The 24,518-nt window shown below is 42.6% G+C and overlaps 1 protein-coding gene across 12 annotated transcripts in view; it reads right to left on the bottom strand.

Annotated features, from left to right (window-relative positions):
• LOC144500442 (uncharacterized) overlaps positions 1-24,518 on the bottom strand; it is a 256,651-nt gene that overhangs the window by 95,307 nt on the left and 136,826 nt on the right. The gene's annotated exons all lie outside the window — the stretch shown is intronic.

The following is a 24,518-nucleotide window of genomic DNA, read 5'->3' as shown; positions in this document are numbered from 1 at the left end:
TCCTTGTCCAAACACAGTACAAAGAGATGCGAGACTGGCTGGGTTGTGTGAGATAACGTGATCAATTATTTTTAAATTTGGAAAGATAAGTGTGCGACAAAAATTCAATAGGTCGCCTTCTCTCCCTTCAGTGACATATTTTAGAAAATGCCCTTTTATACAAAATTGAAATGAAGTTGATGCATTTCTAATGTAGGTAGAAAGCAACATTTTGAGACACGTTAAATAGGATGGAATTTATTACCATGTAATTTATAATTCTGACAGGCTGCCTGTTCTGACATGTTCAATGCTGACCTTTTACTGCAGCAATACTATCACCCACCACAGCCTCAATCCCAATGCTGTCCTCTATATATTGTTTTAACTCCTGGACGCTAACAATAGCAGCAAGATCCGGGGATTATAAATATCAGCTACCAGCTTCACAGATTCTAAAGATCTCAGAATATTTTTTTAAATAATTTAGCGTGACACACCAATATCCCAGCACTTCCAATTCTCATTAAGCTAAAAAAATCACACATTTTGAAGCTGTGATCTAAGATTCCTGCCACTTTCAACAGCTGTCAAACCTCCAGATGACAAGTTCATGTGAGGAAGACAAAGGCATAAAAAATGGCCAGCAGGCTTTTACACAGAAGCTCTTGAAATGGAATAAAAACGTGCTCAAAGCCATTCTGAAATAAAGTATCTCTCAATCCTGCAAGATGCAAAAAAAAAAAAGCTGCCTTGGCAAAAAAGCAAATCAACTGAAAGTATTAAAATTATGGTCATCGGTGAGTTTTGAAGTGCATGTATATATATTAAAGAGTGCACTTTCTTCTTAACTGCATCAGCTGTTACTGGCTTCAGAGATGAGACTGTCACAGAGCATTTTTCCAAAGAGCTGCGCAGTAAATATTCAGTATTTGTATAAGATCAATTTCCTCCTCCAGGTACAGCCAAACATTACCAATTAACTTGTACTGAAGTCACCAGTGTGCCAACACTGTTGTGGCACTCGCAATGGAGCCATAACACGGTGCAGATTACGATTACAGATAATTCATTTTTGGGAGCAGATGAAGGTGAAATCCGATGGAACACAAAACTATTTCTAACTCGTGTTACTGATTTCTATGTTGCTGCACCATCCATAAAAAAAATTGCTAACCTCTCCTCTCCTCCCTGTCGACTCGTACATAAATGAATGACCTCTACACTCACCCCTCATTCATCATGTTAAAGCTTTTGGAGTAAAGATTACCCCCTGGTGTGTACAACATTTGGGTCACTTTAAACCACACTCCTTTGATTGGATTGGAGGCTGCTCAGACCAAGATAAACCATAATCCTTCAGAACAGCGTGGGTAGGTTTCAACCCTTTAACCCGAGCTCCAATCTCCAGATGTTTAAAAATCACTAGCTAAACCTAGGTCATTATTCTCCATAAACATTTAATTCCAATGAATCAATCATTGTTGAAATAAAATATCGAAGCATAAGTTATTAATTAATAACAATTGTCAACCAGCTAAAATAGAGCTTACGAAAACAGTTACCGGAAACCTTAAGAATATTCTAATACCCCGAATTATGAAGATAACTTTTTAAAACCAAAATCATCCAGTTGAATAGATAAAGGCTGGGTGCTAGCTCGTGCATCTCCTAATAAAGTACAACAGCAAGTTTGGAAAATAAAAATACTTTTTGGCTTGGTCACGGAAGTTATCTTAACAATGCCTGGTTACAGCAATAGCCAGAGACCAGAGCAATAACCCAGTTTCATTTTAAAGCAGCTAAAAATTGCTAAATGGGAGTAAACAATGTTTATATGGTGGAGAGCAGGAAAAGGCTTGTGTCGCCCATGTTAATTTATCACTGGAATTCAGCATTTTAGTCTTCTCACGGGCTCTGCAGGCACTTTTACTTTTGGTATTTCTGTAGTTTGGGACACAGAAGAGAGCAATATCTGTGCGCTGGTTTCTGCGTCTATGTTGATAAAAGAAGCTCCATTATCCCGATGGCTGAATCTCGGTTTTGCAAATCCACAACCAATAACAGTCACTAGCGGCCTAATAGACTAAACATCTATTTAGTCCATTAGAGTGATCTCTTGGTGAGCATTAGGTCAGGGGTAGCCTGGGAACAAATGTTATTGTGCCCAACCCCCACTTTCCCAGTGAACAGAATGAATAGGAAAATTCCACTGTCTCCATTCACATCACCACAGGGGATAGTAAACTACAGGACATGTCTGTTCTCGAGCTGTCTCTAATCTGCAGCATTAAAAACGAAATGAGATGATTAGATGCCAGTGACCCAAGTGTTTTTAACTATCTACTTGCATTAAATGACATTAATTGAGATGAGTAAGGCACCCACAATATACACAAAGCATCGGAAATGGAAAGCAAGAATCACAATGAAACAAATAATCCTCTGACCCGTCACCAATGAAAATTCCCATACAGCAAATGTTTAAAAAATATAAAATAACATGTTGAAGGGCTTACTGCTCAGAAATAGTCATTGAAATGGATTACAGCTAAAACCTGCTGTTACAAAAGGAACTTGGATAGAAGCTGATAAATTTCTCCTATGTGCCTTGTTCTTTGCAACTTTCTCCCTCTCTAAATAAACTGGACATGAAATTCCGAGGCTCAATATGTTTGGCCCCTGTCCCAAATCGCAGCATCAAATACAGTGAGTATCCATACCCAATCCATCAGAGGTTGGCTTGACCCCACAGACACAGGTCCCACCTCAAATTCCACACCCATCCTCCATCCCATTTTGGAAATGCCCATAAAGTTCAGGACAGGTGTTTCTCATAGTATTTGGGGATTCATTAAACTTATCGCATGGTGGAAAATGCTGAGAATTCTACAGCCTCTTTCTTCAACACAGGTGTTCCTTCAATGAAATTGCTAAAGTTAAAGTTTATTTATTAGTCACAAGTAAGGCTTACATTAACACTGCAGTGAAGTTACTGTGAAATTCCCCTAGTCGTCCCAGTCCGGCGCCTGTTCGGGTCAATGTACCTAACCAGCACGTCTTTCAGAATGTGGGAGGAAATCGGAGCACCTGGAGGAAACCCACGCAGACACGGGGAGAACGTGCAGACTCCACAGACAGTGACCCAAGTCGGGAATCGAACCCGGGTGCCTGGCGCTGTGAAGCAGCAATGCTAACCACTGTGCTACTGTGTCGCCCTATCAATTGACCATCAATAAGGTTCTTCAATTTTAGTTTCAACTTTCATTATCCTTGTGAATGTTGGGGATGCATGGAATGCAATATTATAAAGAATCAGCAGAAATCCATCCACTTCATCCCTTAAGACATGTTTCTTGGCCCATTATCGTTACATACATTTTCCAGGTTAGGTTTAAATACGATTTTTGGAAATTGGAGATTAGCAGGTCGGTTAGGTTTTGATTGAAAATTAGTAAATGATTAGAAATAACTTTAAAATTCATGAATTTATCCACTAAGAATGCCCACACTGATGCTTTCACAGTGGCTCCATGGCACAGTTTATCTTACAAACCAAGAAACCCCTTGATCCAATCCCCAGTCTTAGCCGTTCAGTTGATCTCAATTGGAGCAGTGATAGGGGTGCTACAACAATCACCAGTGTTTTCAGGTTAGGGAAGGGGGAATTTAAGCAGGATTCCTGTTTTCAAATTACTACCCATTGAGCTCTACTGAAAGCGAGTGCGTGAGGTTGCAAGTTGAGAATAGGATCAGCCCAGTTTGTGATATCCTCCATATTTAATTAAACTATCCCTATGATAACAGCCATGATACTGTCACATAAGCACACATTAAGGCTCAACTCTGTGAATAAAGGTTACTTGGTGAGGGTATCAGAGCACAACAGCAGCCCATGGATAGAATACCAGTAACAGCATCAGTACCATCATAGCTGGAGGCAGAGAGAAGAAAAACAAACAAAAATACTACATGCTGGAATAGTGGGCATGGCTCTGATTACTGTGCACTATTAAATTCTCTGCAAAATGACTATTAAAATACGTTTTCTAACCCAAAAGCATTGGGAAAGAATACCCTATGCAATAATGCAACTTAAAATCATTCATCTATGATATATAAATATATAAATACATCTAAGCCTATGTATATAGGTATATAAATGCTCCACATAAGGCAAGGATCATAGGATAAAATAGAATCCCTACAGTGCAGGAGGAGGCCATTCGGCCCATCGAGCCTGCACTGACAACAGTCCCACCCAGGCCCTATTCCTTTAACCCCATGTATTTATCCCACTAGTCCACCTGACACTGCCGGACAATTTAGCATGACCAATCTAACTTGCACATCTTTGGACTGTGGAAGGAATCCGGAGCACTCGGAGCAAACCCACGCAGACATGGGAAGAATGCGTAAACTCCACACAGGCAGTGACCCGAGGCTGGCATTGAACCCAGGTCCCTTGCGCTGTGAGGTAGCAGTGCTAACCACTGTGCAACCATGCCACTGATGACATGGTAGAATGTGTTTCTATAACCTTGTGGTTCATAAACATTCCAGTTTTCATTCTAATCAGAACTAAGTGCAAAAACCACACATTAACTACAGCCATTTATCAAAAAACAGTATTTCACTTGAATCATCATGAAGGTTCAAATTTACACAATAGCGGCAGATGGCAGCAAAGGCTTTGATAGCCATTTGCCAAATCAATCACCTAATTTTATTATTTTAGGTGATTACGTTGTGAAGAATTGTAAGAATGCAGTTTGCTATTTGGCCTGTAAAGTAATACTGAACTGTTGGATTCTTCACATGGGCATCTCAAAACAAACCCAATTTTTGAAGTAAAAGCAGCTGGTCCCTTCAATCCACACACTGCACAAAATCTTATGCTAAGCAACAAACATCTCCTTGGAAACCACACAGCCAAGAATGTGTTGAAGACCAGAGATTTTAACAAGCAACTGAATTGTCCCCACAACTGCAGCCATGACAACAATGGCACTTTGCTCCATGTAATCGTACCTCTAAGAGACCACGAGGTTGCTGAAAACTGAATCATAGCCATTCATGATTCTTTCCCATTTTGGTAGAATTCTTACTTCTTCCTTTCTCAGTTTTCAAAATTATGTTACCATGACAGAAATGTTAATAGTTGATCCAGAATTAATCGTGCTGTAAGCACTACTTGTAGCACACTCAAGCAAAGACAACTTTGCAAACCATCAGGCAAACAAGCTGAATTTTGCGAGCACGCCAAGAATCCCAAGGTTTCATAAAATCCTAATGACAAAAAAAAGACAAAACCAAAGAAGGTGATGGTCACAGTTGTGATTGAAGACTTGGTTAAAGAAATGGGTTTAATGAGGGGTAGGAGCTGGGGAGGCAGAGTGGTTTTGGGAGAGAATTCCCGAAGGCTCAAGCATCTGAAAGCACAGCCACCAATGGGGGTATGGAGGAACTGGGGGAAGCAGGAGAGGATAGAGTTGAAGGAATAGTAAGTTTTCAGAGGGTCAAAAGGAGATTACACCGACAAGCACAAGTGAAGACATGATGTGATTTCAATACAAAGATGAAAACTTTAAATTTGAGGCAGTGGGGACTAAAGCCAACGTAAGTGGGCAAGCACAAGAGTGATCGGTGAGGGGGAATAAATGTGGGGTAGAATATGAGCAGCAGAATTATGGATGAGTTCACACCTTCCATGACTGGAGAATGGGGAACCAACCAGGAGAGCATTAGAATATTTGAGTTTGCTGGCGGCAAAAGGGTCGATCATTTAGGAGGAGGAGAAATTTCCTCACTTTTTCATTCAGGGTTGTGAATCTTTGGAATTCTCTAGCCCAAAGGGTTGTGGATGCTCCATCACCAAATATAGTTTAGTCTGAAATAGACAGATCTTTGGTCTCTCAGGGAGTCAAGGGGCACGGGCATTGGGGCAGGAAAGTGAAATTCATGCAGAGGATCAACCATGATCATACTAAATGGTGGAGCAGGCTTGAGGAACCGTATGGTCTATCCCTCTTGCCGTTTCTTATGTTCTTAAGTTTAAAGGCCATGAATGAGTTTTTTTTTGCTGCAGATAAGCTGAAACAGGGCTGAAGACAGATGATGTTATGAAGCTGGAAGGGTTGGGTTGAAGGGATGGAGAATGCCGAGGTTATAAAAGGTCGGTTATTCAGAAACAGTGGCCAAAGAAGCAGATGGATCTGAAGGTGAGGATACTGATTTGGTGGTGTTTGACTACAAAATGAAAATAATCTTCATTAGGTATTAACCAGAAACACCTTTGTTTAGAAAGAAAGAATTTTGTTCAACAGTCTTGTCACAATTAAGTCGTGTACGTGTGTTTATACAAGTTGCAGGAGCCTATATTTTAACAAATCAGAAAATAAAATTGGATAACTCCCTTCGTGAGAACATTCTCTCTTTAATACATGTGAAGAAGTCTGTCTAAGTAACCATTCTATTTGATTACTTACAGGCATAATTGATAGTAAATGCTGAACTTTTCAAATCCTAGAAGGGAAACTTGAAACAACGACCTTGATGTTTGTTTGCAATTTGTATAGTATGAGGAGAGATTTTGAAATGTAAAAATGTCCCTGACTACTTCTGATGATTTTACAGTAAATGTTTCTTAACAGGAAAAAATAAATAAAATAGAATCACACTTAAATAAGACAATGGCTTCACATAGGACTAATATTTTAAAACCATTCCAAACAAGCTTAACTTAACTTCCTACAGAACTAACCTTCTCCATCTGTCCAGCAACATCTTATACATTTTAAGGTCTATAAAAAGGTCCAGTAATATTTATCTCATGGTAGTAAAAATTTTTCCTTGGGGTGCCCACTGAGGTTAACAGCAGTTGGTTTTTCAAATCTGGCTTCGTTCACACTGCTTGCTGGGAGTTTGATGTGGAGTTTGACCAGCTATTCCTGCTGAGATCTGAAATAGTCCTTTTCATAGGTTTCAGTTTCTCCTTAAATGTGTTTTTCCCCTTTGATTCCTCCATTGTCTCACCCAGTCTCTTTAGAACTGTTCTTTCCCAGAATTGATTGTCATCTCTTAGCTTTTAGCATTTCAAAGAAAAATAGACTCACTCAGTCCATACTTTACCTATGACACCTTTCTTTCATACCATGCATGCATATCTCCTCCTTTGAATCACAACAACTCATTCAATTCTATCCCTGTTCTGTAACCATCCTTACTAAGTTACCTTAGGTAAACATCTGTTTGAAGTCCTGCTAAGCCCATTACCATATCAAACCCCCAGTTTAGATTCACAAAGTCATTCTGTCCATTGCTTTAATAACCACTCACATACCTCAACAGTTTAAAAATGTGTCAAGAATATAACCAACAGAAAAATATTACAATTTATTGGGTTTTCCTGACATGTTTTCTTGAAATTGCACAATCCTATCAATAATAAAACTCAATAAAGGACTTGGTGAGGGTACACAGTAACTGGGGAAGGACCATATAAATTGAAAAATCATCACCTGGTTTGGGGTTGACTTTCATTTTCCATGTTTCTTAACATGTATGCTGCCTGCTTGCATTTGCATTGCTCACCAACTCCCTCATCTCTATGGCAAAACCTCTGTGGATCTATGATATTTCCTTCATGATAACAATAGCCAGCTGTAGCAATACAGATGCTGAAAATCCCACATGAACATCTGTCGATTATGATTTGAATGATAGATGCATCAAAAGGCGCTTTTTGTACATTAATTTTCCATGTATGCTGGATGTTGGAAGTTGGAAGAGTTTGAAATTTATCAATGTAACCAATGGTGACAAAATACCAGATATATGTCACTGGTAGTTCACACCAGCAAGCTCGGCCTGAAATTCCTTTACAAAAAGCAGGGTGCCCCTTTGTGCTCTAATTAGCAGCCAGCTAAAAGAGGAATTTTTGCCTTTGATAACACACTAACTGGGGTGCTTTAAACAAATAAATATTTGGAGTGTTCAGATGAAGTTGGATGCTCTAATAGTATAGATAGCATGTTAATGAGCTTCGAAAAGTTTATTCCAGCCCCTTCCTTCATTCTTCAAACAGTATATTCTTGAGCCTGCTCCCCCTTGTTGCAACTAATATAAACAATCTTTCACCCAACCATGATTTGGAAACCTCTCTTAACTATCCTGTTCAAGTGAAAAATTTGAGCATGTCTAAATTTTTACCTATATAGAAAACACGGTTTTATAAATGATGCTCCTATATAGGATCATATAAAGATTTGACTATATCAATACCATTTTATATTTCATATGCTTCAATGAAACTTTCACTGAATCACCATCTTTCCAGACTGTAGCTCGAGTTTCTCTGCACTTTCATTATAGTGCACCTCATTCACAGCAAGGATCCAGCATCATTGTTCTTCTCTGTACCTTCTCCAATTTATATGTTTTTATGATGAGATCACCAGAACTAAGCAGAGCTAAGACCTCTCAATGAGGTCTGCAAAGCCTTAGCAGAGCTATCTGCTACTATTTTGACCAGACAAACCTTTTCTTTGTTATACTTCCAATGCAATAAAGGAGGGTGTTTATAATAACCCCCAAATACCGTTTAACTACTCTCCCCAATCTAATTTCATTATGATGTTCGCTCTGGCTCACTGGTAGTACATTTGCCTCTGAATGAGTAGGGCTGATTTTAACTTGACCTACTCAGCGAGGACAAGGTGGTAGAATCATAGAAATCTACAGTGCAGAAAGAGGCCAATCAGCCCATCAAGTCTGCACCCACCACAATTCCACCCAGGCCCGATCCAAACAACCCCATGCATTTACCCGAGCGAGTCTCTCTGACACTAAGGAGCAATTTAGCATGGCCAATCCACCTAAGCCACACATCTTTGGACTGTGGGATGAAACCGGAGCACCCAGAGGAAGCCCACGCAGATACGGGGAGAACGTGCAGGCTCCACACAGACAGTGATCCAAGCCGGGAATTAAACCCGAGTCCCTGTCGCTGTGAGGCAGAATGCTAACCACTGTGCCATTGTGCCAGTAATGGAGTTAAAAATCACTGTGCACCCTTCATCACTCCTCTTTCCTGCCATATTTACTGAGGCTATCCATTGGGCAGGAACTTTATTACTGTGTGTATTCACCCCCTATGATATCCAGGAGACCATGGTGCTATTTGAAGTGACAACTTGGGCAAAGTGTGCACTGTGTGCATTCCAACCAGATTAACCAGAGGGGTAAAGGAAGAGGCTCCAAACACTTAACACGATAATTACTTTGTGAAGCCAGGAAGAACAAGCGATCAATGTTGGGCTCCACAGAACAATGTAAGATACTGCTGTCCCAGACTCTATTTCTTTAACCAACACTGCTCCATCCTTCCCTGTCCCACCCTCCACTCTGAAATCTATCTTCCTGCCTGTTAGATTGGTCTCCAGGTGAGTATTTTACTTGCTGCTCACTCATTCCATGTCTGGAGTTAAATGCTACCCTGGAAGATCATGATTCAAGGCCACTCCAGAGAATTGAGCCATGGTCCAGACTGATACTTCAATACAATACATTACAAAGAACAGGGACACTATAGGAGGTACCTTCTTTAGATGAGGTGTTGCATGGAGGGCCTCACCTGCCCTCAGGTATACATATAAATAAAACTGCACGAATCAAAGGAACACAAGGAAGTCTCTCAATGTCCTGGGTCATATTAATCAACATCACCCAAAAAACAGTCTTCGCTGGTTGCGGGACCTTGCTGTGTATAAATTGGCTGTTTGTTGTCCTACATTCCCATTAGATTACAACTGCAATACAAAGATGGCTGAAAAGTACGTTTCCTAAGGCCACGATAGGAATTTGATAAATGAAATTTTACTTATCACTCCCAAGGTTCATTACAGATTTTGAACAATGTGCATTTAACAATGATAAGTTTCATTTGTTACTAATTTGTTTCATTCCCTGACTGATCTAAATCCCTTTACAGACCTGTATTTGCAGCGCTACTGTGTTCATGCCTTGTCAAATTACATTGTTAAGGTTAAGAGAAACAGGTGGTGGGTATTAATTGAGCAGATATAAAAAAGGGACACTGGGTTAAGTGGGAAGAGAGCTGTGAGACTTCACAAGTTAATAACCTCTCTCAATAAAGAAAAGCTCTGCCTCTTGGTTCCCGTTTCACTAACTGGCTTGAAACCTATTAACATACAGCACTCCCTACATGGCTGCGATCCTCAAAGTTGACAAACCGACATTTGCTTTTTATATCCAAGTCACAAATAATCTCTTTTGCTACATTCACTGCAAGTATTCATTGATTTCAACATATTTGTTGATCTAACTTCTAAACTATATTTTATTCGAATTAAATTTCAATTTCAAGGGCCTGGAGCAATTAACCTACAATTTCCGCTTGAAGTGGGATACAAGTATGGAGAGAGAAGTCCAAATCCATACTCTGGTTTGAGAATTGAATTTAGGCACAGGTGAGAAGTTGGGGGAAAAGGAATATTATCCCAAAATGTAAACTCAATGCAGCATTTCCGTGGCAATGTGGATAACAAGGCCAAGTTATCAGATCTTTGTGTTTGAAGTCATGCTTTACTTGTGTTCCAACCATAACTAAAATGATAGGGTTGACCGGATTGGCTGATCTTATTTCCATTTATACATTGGGTGGCACGGTGGCACAGTGGTTAGCACTGCTGCCTCACAGCGCCAGGAACCCGGGTTCAACTCTGGCCTCGGGTTACTGTCTGTGTGGAGTTTGTATGTTCTTCCCGTGTCTGCATGGGTTTCCTCCAGGTGATCCGGCTTCCTCCCACACTCCAAAGATGTGCAGGTTAGGTTGATTGGCCATGCTGAATTGCTCCTTCATGTCAGGGGGATTAGCAGGGTAAATACGTGGGGTTGTGGGGATAAAGCCTAGGTGAGATTGTTGTTGGTGCAGGCTTGATGGGCTGATTGGTCTCTTTCTGCACGGTAGGGAGTCTATGATCACTTCCAAGCAATTTAGTGTTTTTTGTTATGGTTGTAAAAGAATAAAAACATCCTTCATTTAAGCAACAGTTAGCTGATTGGGTAAGAGTCACCCTCGTTCCACATGATATCACTGAAGCATATGGGATACACGTGGAGTATTTTGAGGTACAAAGGCACAATGCACATGCCTCCTGGAAACAATCCATAACATACCACTATTTACCTTCTAAATATAAATCCAAACACTTATTCACGGGTATAGTCTTCACACTGAATCCTCACATCAGGCAATGAAATATTTAAATACTCATCATTCTCATCAGCTCGCCACATTAGAAAGTACAAAGGTCATATGTGTGAGATTAAATTGAACAGGGAATATCGTTGGTCCATGTCCACATAAGTGCAGCCATTACATCATGGGTCACAAAAGTCAGGGTGTTTGGAAGTGGTTTATCGCAGCTTGGTGTAGTACAAAGAACCCTGAATAATTCAGTAAAAATTGCATTCATCTTCCAGAGAATGTCATTTATTTCAAAAGCTAAATGACCCTGTTTTGAACTGATCATTAATGATCTATCCAAATGGCTTTTTTTAAAAACTGGTTTTGTGCGCGTGTTCGGGCAAATATGCCAACAGAAAGGATGATCAAAGGGAAAGGATCGATATATCCAGACCTAGTTCTGCTGGGTGGCAATCAGTTGTTGTATTATCTCATTTAATAAATGGAGTACAAGAGCCTGGGGTAAGACAATACAAGAGAAATATAGTTCTGATAAGGGTTAGTGTCAGCAATTGTAAGAGTGTTAATGGACTGGAATCAGCATATTGTGCCTCAGACAGCTCTGATAGATAGTGTATTCTTGCATTAGTTCCACCCAGCCTCAAGGGGTGGCTCTGTGAACTAGTTTCTTCACTTACTGCTGCAATAAAGAAAGCATTTGGCTTCAAAAGGGCAAAAAAAAAAATCACCACACAAATACTCGTTCATGTAGTCATACTCACCAAGATTGGAGGTCAGTCATCACCTGCTCAACATAAAGCTCAGAAGAAGACAATGATGTTTCCATATTTATTTCAGATTTCAAGTCACCCACTGAACCAGCAGCTGCTTCTCGCTGTGCCTCTGCTGACAGCGCAACAGCATCAGATCTTGAAACAGGCAGCTTGTGGATTCTCAGTTAAACTTGGTACCGATTGAAACTTACAACATGTGAATGTACTGAGAAAAGAAAAGCCTAACAATGTTTTTCCAAGGCCTTTTGAGAGGATCTGTACAGCTGTGTATACAACTGATTGCTGTATGTTCTAACTATGCAGTGCAGTTAGTGCATTTAGTCATCACCGCAATTGCTAAAGAAAGGCCAGGATGTGATTCTAAATAATCCTATTCAAAAAGCACCATCGAAGGGCAGAGTCCCCTTCTCATCTTTTAAGTCCAACAAGGGAGACCTACGGCATCAGTGTGTACAGCTCCACAAAAGAAACGGACAAATCACTCAGAAACACTACGATGGTAATTTTACATTTGAAATCCAAAGCATCGCTAAGTCACAGTCAGACCATTGAGCATTCCCGACAAACAAATAATCAATATCGTTCATGGGTTGCAGCAATCTTATTTTTATTTTAGTTCTGGTTCAGATATTACAATAATGCCATTGAAGATACGAAATATTATCCTTCAGGGATAGCACTGTCATTTAGGGATAGCACAGGCTTGCTGAAAAGCCAGGGCCCATAGGTGGCTGCTAGTACTATCTACACTGGGATGGCTGATGATGCTGCTGGCCTTGTCGGTGAGGTGGGGGATGATGGTGGTGTAAAAAACAAAACAAAAAAAAAAAATGATGCAGGACTCACATAGCCTCTGAAGCTTCCCGATTCAGGCTGCTTGCCTGCCTCTGCTGCACAGACTGGGAGCCTCCCATCCTTGGCTTGCCCCTGTACAGAAGCTCCAAGCAGGGCCAGCCTCCTTGTTAGCTCCACCAGCGAAAAGCCCAGAGAGGTCTGACTGTCGGGCTGCGATGCTGCACTGCAGATGGGAACAGCTGCTTGCATTAGTGACAGTAATACTGTCGTGGCTGCTTCTGATTTCGGAACTGCTGCCAGCCCCTGGCACCAATTTTACTAGAGATTTCCCTGACTATGGTGGGGTACACAACAATGATCTGCTCAATCATTGACAAAAGCTACCACCGCAACAAACCCGCACATAAAAAAAACAATTGATAAGATGACAAAACCCAGAATAAGATGACTCCTCCCTATAAGCACACAGCCAGTTCCCTGAAGAGCTGCAGAAAGCAGGTCAGGTACATTGTCCATTGACCATCCATTTGTATATTTAACCGATTCAATTCAGTGCCAGCGTAACATTTCTTCCTTTTTTTCTGGAACTATAAATTTTGATATTAAATATTTGTCCTCACAAGCACAGAAGTGTGCAGAAATATTTCCTACAACCATGCATCCCTTTTCAAAATGGAATATTCCAACAAGGGAAGCAGACAGCCCTTCAACAGGAGCCAACACTTATTCTGAGAGCATTGGAGGTATTTTGTCTGCTGTATTTAACTCATTGACTACTGTTGCCAAGGAAACATAATGAACAAGTCCTGCATGAAGGATCCCAGATCATTGTTTTTAAAGAGCCACTGTTTGAAAATACAGTTGGCAAATGTTCCCTTCCCCAATGGGGAGAGAAAGGAACTGCGTGGCAATTCCACTACAATGGCTTCACACAAAGTCACACAGCAAATACAATTTAGATTATTGCTGTGGCGAAGTAGTTGCTTTTTAATACGCACAAAGAAACCCAACAAAACGACAAACTACATTTTACTTGCCGTTATTGAGAAAAAAACTAAAACAACATGATATTAGGATAGGAGAAACCCCTCTGAATGCTCACAGGTATTGATAAAGCGGTAGATTTTTTTTTGCATAAGCTTAATTAACTAATTAATTCAGGTTACTGCCTCACCTCAGTAGCGTGTGGGGGATGCAATAGGCTTCATTACACATTTAGACTCAAGTATTTGCGTGCGAGTCTCACCAAGCAGAATTTTTATCAAACGATCATTAGGCCACGTAAACTTGAAAGCTCCAGATTTAATCCCCAGTCTGTCTTGAGTTAACTGATCTCAATCAGGGCACCAGTACGGTTGCGACTGCAGCTGGTTACAGTATTCTAGTCAAGTGAAGCACTCACAGAGAAGGATGACCATTTCGGAAACACGGCTGTTCTTACTAGTCAAAGATGAGGCCAGCATTCGTGGCCAGCTTCAGGAGATAAGGGGGGAAATTGGTGCTGGATGGAAGGAGAGGTCCAGAATGCAGAACACAATCCTGCCATTACGGAATAGCTATGTTCAGGTCAATATAAGATCTCCTCACAAAAGTTAGTGTTTGGCTCTGATGGAAAGAAAATGAAGTGTAGTTTATGTTTAGCTTTCAGGGTACACACTAATCCTCACAGATGTGAATATAATCACTAATTATTTATGCCGCAAAGTCAGAAAATTCCAGGTCAGAAGCTAGCGTAGTAAAGCGGCACTGTGGCACAGTAGTTAGCACTGCGGCACAGTGGTTAGCACTGCTGCCTCACAGCGCTTGGGACCCAGGTTCAATTCCGGTTTTGGGTCGCTGTCTGGTGTCAAATTTGCACGTTCTCCCCGTGTCTGTGTGGGTTTGCTCCGGGTGCTCCAGTTTCCTCCCACAGTCCAAAGATGTGCGGGTTAGGTGGATTGGCCACGGCAAATTAACCCTAGTGTCAGGGAGATTAGCAGGGTAAATATGAGGGGTTACAGGAATAGGGTCCAGATGGGATTGTGGTCGGTGCAGGCTCGATGGGCCAAATGGCCTCCTTCTGCAGTGTAGATTCTATAATTCTAAGAAAGGTATGCCAACTGTGATTGTTATCAGATCGGCACTCCATTCCACACAGCTGCTGTGTGGAAGGTGTCAGCTGGAATCGGAGCGGGTGGAGAGGGGGGGGGGGGGGGGGGGTGGGGGGGGGGGGGGGGGTGGGCGGGGTACCATGGAAGGTCCATTGACCTCGAGTGGGATTTTGCGGTTTCGGGATGAGGGAGGCTGTCAAATCCCGCCCTTTGTTTATTTTGGTAGAATTTTGCCACAGGAATATTCAGCATTGCTGCCATCAAAATTCTGGATATGGGAATCATGGAGGAGATTCCTGTTGCATTATTTGGAAGAAAACATGGGTGAGATTGGTTTGACTGTGATAGGGACGGTGTGCCTTTGGCCATCCAGCAGTGTTTACTGATCCAAGCACACCACGGTGGGAATGCCTTGGGAAAACTGTCTTTGCAGCCTTCGTTTTATTCACCAGGAAAGCAGTGGTCAACTTCTGTCACCTGCTTAGAGGTGATGTGCAAACAAGTTTCACCACAAAGACTGCACGACTCATGGCAATCAAAGTCATTACACTTCTGACCCATGTGTGTCTCAGGCCCGTGATAAAGGTACATTAGCTACACCCGCTCATAGTACGCTAATGCATCAAACAAGTCACTATTAATGATAAACACACTTCATAATTTCTCCCATTAAAACCAAGGAGCAGAAGTAAGGAAAAATAAATTTGCACTTATTTAGCATTTTTCATAATCTCAAAGTAGTGATTTACAGTTAATGAAGTATCTTTAAAGTACAGTCACTGGGTGAACCAAATCTCATGGAGGCAATGGGGGTCTCAGCTTCTGGCAAGACCCCTACATCACCTCTTTTTGGGAAGGCCGGCTCCATCTTGTGCCAGTAAGGCACTAGACAGGCTGGTGGTGGGCATCAAGGATTCTGGGGGCAGAAGTCCCAGCCACTGGGAGCTGCCCACCAATTGGGGACCACTAGCTTTTCTGTACTTAGCAGTGCTCCTGGGAACGCAGTGGCTGCTGCAGGTACTACATCCACACAATGCCTTGGATTGAGGAGGGATCCAGGCACAGCTGAATAAGAACATAAGAACATAAGAAATAGGAGCAGGAGTAGGCCATCTAGCCCCTCGAGCCTGCCCCGCCATTCAATAAGATCATGGCTGATCTGACGTGGATCAGTACCACTTACCCGCCTGATCCCCATAACCCTTAATTCCCTTACCGATCAGGAATCCATCCATCCGCGCTTTAAACATATTCAGCGAGGTAGCCTCCACCACCTCAGTGGGCAGAGAATTCCAGAGATTCACCACCCTCTGGGAGAAGAAGTTCCTCCTCAACTCTGTCTTAAACCGACCCCCCTTTATTTTGAGGCTGTGTCCTCTAGTTTTAACTTCCTTACTAAGTGGAAAGAATCTCTCCGCCTCCACCCTATCCAGCCCCCGCATTATCTTATAAGTCTCCATAAGATCCCCCCTCATCCTTCTAAACTCCAACGAGTACAAACCCAATCTCCTCAGCCTCTCCTCATAATCCAAACCCCTCATCTCCGGTATCAACCTGGTGAACCTTCTCTGCACTCCCTCCAATGCCAATATATCCTTCCTCATATAAGGGGACCAATACTGCACACAGTATTCCAGCTGCGGCCTCACCAATGCCCTGTACAGGTGCATCAAGACATCCCTGCTTTTATATTCTATGCCCTTCGCAATATAGGCCAACATCCCATTTGCCTTCTTGATCACCTGTTGTACCTGCAGACTGGGCTTTTGCGTCTCATGAACAAGGACCCCCAGGTCCCTTTGCACGGTAGCATGTTTTAATTTGTTTCCATTGAGATAGTAATCCCATTTGTTATTATTTCCTCCAAATGGTGGCGAGGAGTTGCAATGGGGGGGGGTCACAGGAAGGGATCAGCAGCAAAGGCAGGGGGTGACTCTCAATTGGCCCCTACTTCCTAATGTCAGGTTCCTTAATTAGGCACAGACTGCCTTTGAACGAGGGAGTGCCCCGCAAGCAAATGCACCAGGGTTTATTTGTCAAGCTCCTTGTATGTCGAGCCTGTCTACTGCTGGGTTAATACCAGTGGCAGTGAGATGGGCATTAATTAGCCACTCAAGGGCTTCTCTTGATGGCAGTGGGGATGGCCGTCCATAGGTCTTTCTGCCACAGACTTAATCAGGGTAGATTAATCCAGGGTGGATTTAATCCTCATTAAATGCCCCTTTACCAGCAAATTCACAATGGGGGAGGGTACAAGATTCCACCCAATGTTGTAATATCAAAAACCCGACAATTTTGTTCACTTTGAAGCATTCCTCCAAGTCCAGGGTAGTATTGAAAAAAGCATTGTGGCCAAACTCCTGCACACAACCCTGTTTGTTTTGTGAATCCTAGTAGGAGATTCGTGAATATGCAGGTTGTTAGTGATGAGCAACTTAGAATCACATAAGGCAATGCAGCTTCCCCAGTAGCTTTTCTCATTAAACAATCCTCCATGCTTCTGGTGTTTGAAGAAGGTTGAAATCAAACATGGCTTCCAAGCTATCGTCTGACCCACCACTCAGATAATCATGAGCAGCAATAAAACAAGGGTTATGTTTTCAGGGTCCCAAGGTGGGGAGCATTGCTTGTTCAAACTTCAAAAGACGTTCACTTTTCCGGCCAACATTTTCAAACTTCACAGTGGTTAGCACTGCTTGCCTCTCCGCGCCAGGGGCCCAGGCTCAAATCCCCACTTGGGTCACTGTCTGTGTGGAGTCTGCACGTTCTCCCCGTGTCTGCGTGGGATTCCTCCGGGTGCTCCGGTTTCCTCCCACAGTCCAAATGACATGCTAGTTAGGTGCACTGGCCATGCTAAATGCTCCTTCAGTGTACCCGAACAGGCGCCAGAATGTGGTGACTAGGGGGTTTTCACAGTAACTGCATTGCAGTGTTAATGTAAGCCTACTTGTGACAATTAAATAATAATAAATAAAAGAGTCTAAAACCAGGAATTCCCCCTCACATTGAGGCTCGTTTACTCCAATTATATTCCACCTCTTTCTCCAAACGAAATATTCAAATGCTGCGATGTCGAAGAACAGAGTGAAATCCGCGGGGTGGAATTTTCCGCTCCCTCTCCAGCATGTTTCGTGGTGACCGAGGCGGCCTGTCATTGGCCGGCGGTGGGATCTTCTGATCCCGCTACTGTCAACGGGGTTTCCCGTTCTATACATTGCCCGGAAAGCGGTGGCGGGAATTCGCCTTTGGCGGGACTGGAAGATTCCGCTAGTGAGAAGAGCTGGAAAATTCCGGCTCAAGTGTCTAACCGACATCCCGGCGTGTGTGTGAACGTTCATGTAGTTTGCAGGTAAGTTATGTGATAATGTCACTGTGTGGGCCTGCCTGTTCAAAATGGGAAGGTGACACAACTTCCTGTTTAATGGACTCTCTGCTGAAGTATTTGCAGATCAGAAAGAGCTTAGTGCACAACTTCAGTGTTGGCTCACTCAGGGTAAGAGGAAGCTTTATGTGGAATACATCATTTGTCCTAGCGCTTGGGATAGGGAAATGCTGGATAGCTCTACCTTGGCAGGTATGCTCAGGATGTTAAACGTGCTTATCGTGTGTTCTTTGGCTGTCACTCGCAACATTTTCTGTTCTGTCACCTCAAGCAGAGGGAATAGAATTCCTGTTGGGAGCCTGCCTTGGGATCACAAACAAGGCAAACCTTCTTGGCTGCACCTTTTGCATAATTATGTCCGACAGCAGCACCAGAAAATGAAAATACTCCACAACCTTGATCAGCCCTAACTGAATGCACTGACGTGGAGATGCCGGCATTGGACTGGGATGGGCACAGTAAGTAGTCTCACAACACCAAGTTTATTTGGTAGCACAAGCTTTCAGAGCGCTGCTCCATCATCCTGGTGAAAGAGCAGCGCTCTGAAAGCTCATGCTACTAAATAAACCTGTCGGACTTTAAATTGGTGTTGTGAGGCTTCTTACTGAATGCGCTGAAGCCTCGAACCGTTGACTTTGTTCCTCTCCTCACAGATGCTGCTGGACCTGCTGAGATTTTCCAGCATGTTCAGTTTAAGTATAAGATTTCCAGCCTCTGCAGTGGTTTTTATTACCCAGTGCTATCCAGGTTTGCGGCCAACAGAATGAAGGAAACCCTGTAAAAGTGATCATTTCTGCCCCAGGCTGATCGAAAGCTTCCGATTCAAGCTGGATGCATAACACACAACAAATGAGGTCAACCTTGGGAAATCTGGCGAGTTCAACTCAGTGCACCCACAGCTCGACTTCCCAGCACTTAAACCATTGAACCAGAAGATTGCTGGGTTTTTGTCTAATTAACTCAGCTACCTGGTTCTCAGTGCACCCAGTGATGCAGTCTTTGTTCTCGTGCAGAACTGAAAAGGCAACAGGCAACAACATTTTCTAACCTTACAGTCAGCACAATCCAGTCAGGGATAAAAATATCGGTTTCCATGGGCACCAGACAGACACAGTGCGCGAATGAAAACAAAGGCGGTTATGGAAATGCTTTTAATTAGATTGAGGTGATATTCCGCTTCATGACAAAATAATGCCAAGAGTAAACACACTTTAAGCGACATTTGTGATCACATCCATTCATCGATTAAGCAGCCTGTCACATGAACAGCTAGACCAGAGAGCAATTTCATGGAGAGAAAAGGTATTCCCTCAAACCGATGGGTTTCCATTATTAAAACCTGATCATGTTATGGAGGCTTGATTGCGATGAATTTGAAAAAAAAAAGCGAGTCTTTGGAACAAATTTATGGAAATAAGACCCTTTGTTGTTGGTCTTTTATGCACAGTGCCTGCATAAAAGATGAAGCCCTGCATATTTGATGGTTTCAGCTTTTTATGGTGACAACGACCAGCCACAAAATAGGCTGGATTTACCAATAAACCAGTGAGTAAGCTCATCATCATCTCCATTTTTGAACATTTTGTTGGTTATCCTGCTGAGTTTTCGCTGTTAAATTGCATTTATTGATGAGGTTCAGGAACAAAGCCTTCTCCATCTGTATAATATGCAAAAAAAAAAAAAATCGATGAAGCAGAGGGGCTCCCGGGTAAAACCCTACATTTGGATCCATTCCATATTCAGATCCGCACAACATTTTTGATATCAGCCTTGAATATTTAAAATCACTTGGATTTTTTTTTCTTTGTAAATGTCAGTGTGTGTGGATTTAACAGGAATCAAAGCACTTGCAGAGGAAGCGCGTGCAGAAGTGCAGTTTACAGATAAAGCACAGATTGCAAAATAATATTCCAAAGCAGAAAAGGGTTGGGGGGGGGAGGGGAGGGGCGGGGGTAGTGGTTGTTGGGGGGGGTGGGGGGGGTTGATGTAGAGGCTGTTATGCACTCAGGCTGTTTGGCTGCTGCTGCCTCACCTCGGGGGTCTGCCAGAATGCACAAAGGACGTCTCGTTCTCATCCATTTTTAACCCTTTCATGACTTCAGCTGGGTTTCTGGGCTGCGGTTTTTGCCACCCTGTTCACCTAAAAAGCCAGCTTGAGCTACATTTTATTCTTCTTTTTTGCGAGCTGTTTTACACACCTAAGCAGGAGCTTACTTGGTCTGTCACAGCCAAAACACGAGAAGCTGTGAAACTGTATTCTGGACATAGTTAAAAACGAAGCCATCCTGTTATCCAGTGCTTACTGTAATTGTACAGATTGCCATTGATTACACTGATCTTCACAGACAACATCGGTACTACAATTACTAATCCGGGGAGCAGGTGCTCTTCTGGTGCGTGCGTGCTGGTGTGGGAACATGCATGGAGTAGGAAAGAGAGGGTTTGAGGAAATCCCTCCATTGGGCAGCTTTTGACTGCACCCACACCCAGTCAGACAGGGGGGGGCTGCAGGCCTCCCTAGAGCACTGCTCCCCTCACCCACCCCACCATGCTGTAGGCATGCCTCCAGGCAGCTTATGTGCCCCCACTCGCATCAGGAAACTGAAAGCTGATGGAAAAATGCCTGTCAGCCTCCTTTAACTCTGGTTAACAAGCTGTAATGAGCCTAATTGTCTGCCCACCTCCTGGAGCGGTTAATAACCCTGGCGGCCACAAACCCACCTCAGTAAAATTGCCCAGACCTTGGGAAAGCGTCATGCCAGCTGGCACCTGTAATTTCAGGTCCACCTGCCTTAGTTCCCAACCTCAGCAGAGTCGACAAATTCAGGCCTGAGAGCAAGTTGGATCATCAGGTAAATTCTTAGGCTGGGATTTTCCAGCCACACACTTCGGCTGCCAACCAAAAATCAACTGACTTTCTGTAGGACCAGACGAACCTGGCAGCAGGCTGGGCCGGAGAATCCTGCCCTTAATTTCTTCAAAGCTGACTGGTGTTGGTGTGTGTTAAAGCAAATAATATGTTGTTCTCATCCCTCTCCGATTGAGACTGTACATAATGTACATTTGATATATATATATATATATATATATATATATATATATATATAATTTTATATATATATATATATAAAATTATATGTGTGTGTGTGCGCGTGTATGTAGAAAACTGACCTTGCTGCGGAATATAAATTGAATATGCTAATGAGGCAAAAATTGATTGATTTATTGATCATTCAACATTACAACGTCCCTCTCAGATTTTCTTTTTCTTTCTTACTTCACTACTTCTGAAGGAAGTAATTCAGCAAACTGTCATTCAACAGACAGAGACAGTTCTTCAGCACCAATCCTTTTGGGGCAATCCTTCAGTACCTTGGCCACGTGGCCTTTTTTCAAGAGTAGATTTGAAAAATGATCAACAAGCTAATTGATTGATTGAATGAATCATCCCAGCAAAGTGTGATGTTGTCCTTGCACATCACCAAAAGAAAATATCACTTGCACTGAGTCATAAGATTAGAGGGGCAAGAATCTTAGCATTGCCTAGCGACATTAAGGCTGACTAGTTTTAGCATCCTGAATGTAACTACATAAGGGGGATGAGGGGTGGATAGGGTGGTGTTATGTTGTTGACATCAAATGTGGGACTTGCCTGGTCAATGATGGCACAGTGATGCATCTTTGGAATTGAAATGCAATCATGTACTAAAGGTCGTACCTGGCTTGCCATAATCATGTGACCTCTGTCAGCCATGTTATACTCAATTCTAATAAAGACACTGCGCTAGAAGCACCATTCATAACATGGTGCCAGAAGTAGAGTTGAGTTTGAGGTTTCAAGGGCTTGGAGAGAGAACACAGAAATGTTCAGAGCTGCAGTAAGCTGCTAAAAGCCACCGAAAGTCATTTAAAAGGAAAGGAAAGCAAAAGGATAAGTCAAAATGGCTGTTGAGGCTGTTGATTTTCTTCTCCAAGCTCATGTCAAAATGAAAAGTGATATGTGGCAGGACGGGCAGTTTTTCTACTTGCAGAGGCAAAAGTATGAGATTTGATTAACAAGCTGGAGCCAATATGAGTAACAATACTTTCAGCATTGCCAGGGAGAGATTGCTACAAACTCTAATCCACCCTAAATCTCTCCAAAGAACAGAAACAAAAAGCAAATATCTTAAAGGCCTTGAAGGCACTCAACACTAGGGCTCAAGGTGAAAAAGAGTCCATCAATCAGTATTCCAGCATCCTCAGTAATTTGCTTTTATATTGAAAAATAAGGTATAATTTTAAATGTGCTTAATGTTTCTATACCTGGATGGGTAAAACCAACAGCTACATTCATGCTGGGCAAAGGTGTTTGTATGTGTGGGGGTTGGTTTCAATTCCAACTGCGATTCTAATGTGCTTAGAGAGGACTATGGTGTAAAGAATAAATAAACCAGCAATGGTTGCTTAGCAACTGGGGCCTTGTAAGGATAAAAGAGCTATTATTAAGTTTTAGCTGAATTTATTGGCAGTTGGAGACAGGTCACTGAGGAGCGAACAGTTCTCAACATTGCCAGAAATTGGACAGGACAAGGGAGTGGCAAAGATTCAGGTTTCCGAAGGAACAAGATACAGTTCAGGTGTCCATGGAATTGGGGCAGAAGGAATACTTCAGGTGACTGAAATTAAGTGAACAGAGAGCAAAATGTTATTCAAAAGAATTCAAGGAAGGATAAACAAGGGGATAAATTTTACCGTCCCGCCCACCACAGGAATCGGAGTGAGAGAGGGACGGATTATGGAAAGGACTGTTGACCTCGGGCGGGGCTTGCCGGCTTTGGTGGAAAATCCCGCCCAAAGTGTTCTGGGTTAAAGAAATACTTGCAGTAACTAGATCTGAAGTGGCAAAGCAGACTTCAGAGGTAGATGAAATGTTTGGTGTAATTTTAATAAGAGTCTGGGAATTCAGAGTTAAAGCAATTGCGACCGTTTGAACAGCTGTCAAGACAAAGAAATCCTAAAAGGAGGTATAAATCCTGGACTGGATTTGCTGTTAAAAGTGGAGCGGAAGCTTTGTTTAAATGCGTCATTTGGGAAACTTGGTCTGGATTTTGCAATGCAAACCACTAAGGAAAAGCATTATTATGAGAGAAGGGGCAGAATCTTACCAAAGAATGTTACCAAGGTGTCAGGATCTGACTGCAAAGCAATGTGTTTCGCTTCAGAGAAACTGACAGGTTTTCTCCCCAGATCTTATGCCACTCTCCAAATAAAACAGGAGGACATGGTGAGGGGCAGGGCCTAAACAAGCCGGTAAAGGCCAGATGCTCTGAGATCAGGGTGTCCCAAACAAAAAGAATAACCTCCACACCACGGCGGTCTCAGGGGCTACCCCAGACCCTGCAATGGGAGCTGGCATCTCTCCCAGCATGGTGCAAACCTTGCAATGCCAACTTGTGCCAGGGACATTGCCAGGGCACTGTCTGGCCATGTCACTCTCCCCTGGGGGGATATACTCACCTTTTCACCCCTGGGGGGAATCCCCACAACAGGTTCCCGTCTGGGTGAACCTGTTGTAAACCGTGCTGACGTGACATGACATCAGCGAGGTTTCAAAATAGACCTGGGTGGGTGGATGGAGGCTTTTTAATTTGATTTATATTTATTAAAATCTGTTGTGGGCATGAACCTGATTACATCACCAGCGAAGGGCGGCAAAAATCAGAGATCATGATCTCGCCGGCAAGGTTCATGGATTCACGACTTCTTGGTTTTGACGGGTCTTGAGCTCCCGCCCCCATTCCCGTGGATGGAGAGCGTGGACTCAAGATTGCCCCCAACCTTTTATAGTATGTTTTTGGGAGTGGAATTTAGAAACTCTGATAATCATCTGGGGAGATTCTAAGGAAAAATCCACAGACAGTAACTTGGGTTGAGAGAAGTGTGTGTATTTGACCACTGCCAATCTGTTTGCTGAAAAGAGTGTGTGTGTGTTAATGAGACCATTGCAACTTCAGATGTACTTTGTGATCCATGTCAATCTTAAAATCTGTGCGTGATTGTTAAGCAAAGAGGGAGTAAAGGAGCATTGTATAAAAACCCAACTTCTCATGTTTAATAAATGTGTTTGTTTTGTTCCTTAAAAGTAACTAGCAGCCCTGTGACTCTGTTCCTCTACTTTTATATTAAAAAGTTACGGTCTTTTGAGGCAGGGTTCCATTCTGGGACCTTCCATCCAGTTATAAGATCATCAACTGGGATCATAACAGCCACAAATCAGAAAACAAAAT

Source organism: Mustelus asterias, chromosome 11 (genome assembly GCF_964213995.1).
Source record: "Mustelus asterias chromosome 11, sMusAst1.hap1.1, whole genome shotgun sequence".
In the NCBI taxonomy this organism is placed as follows: Eukaryota; Metazoa; Chordata; class Chondrichthyes; order Carcharhiniformes; family Triakidae; genus Mustelus; species Mustelus asterias.
This window is presented reverse-complemented; position numbering and strand designations above follow the sequence as displayed.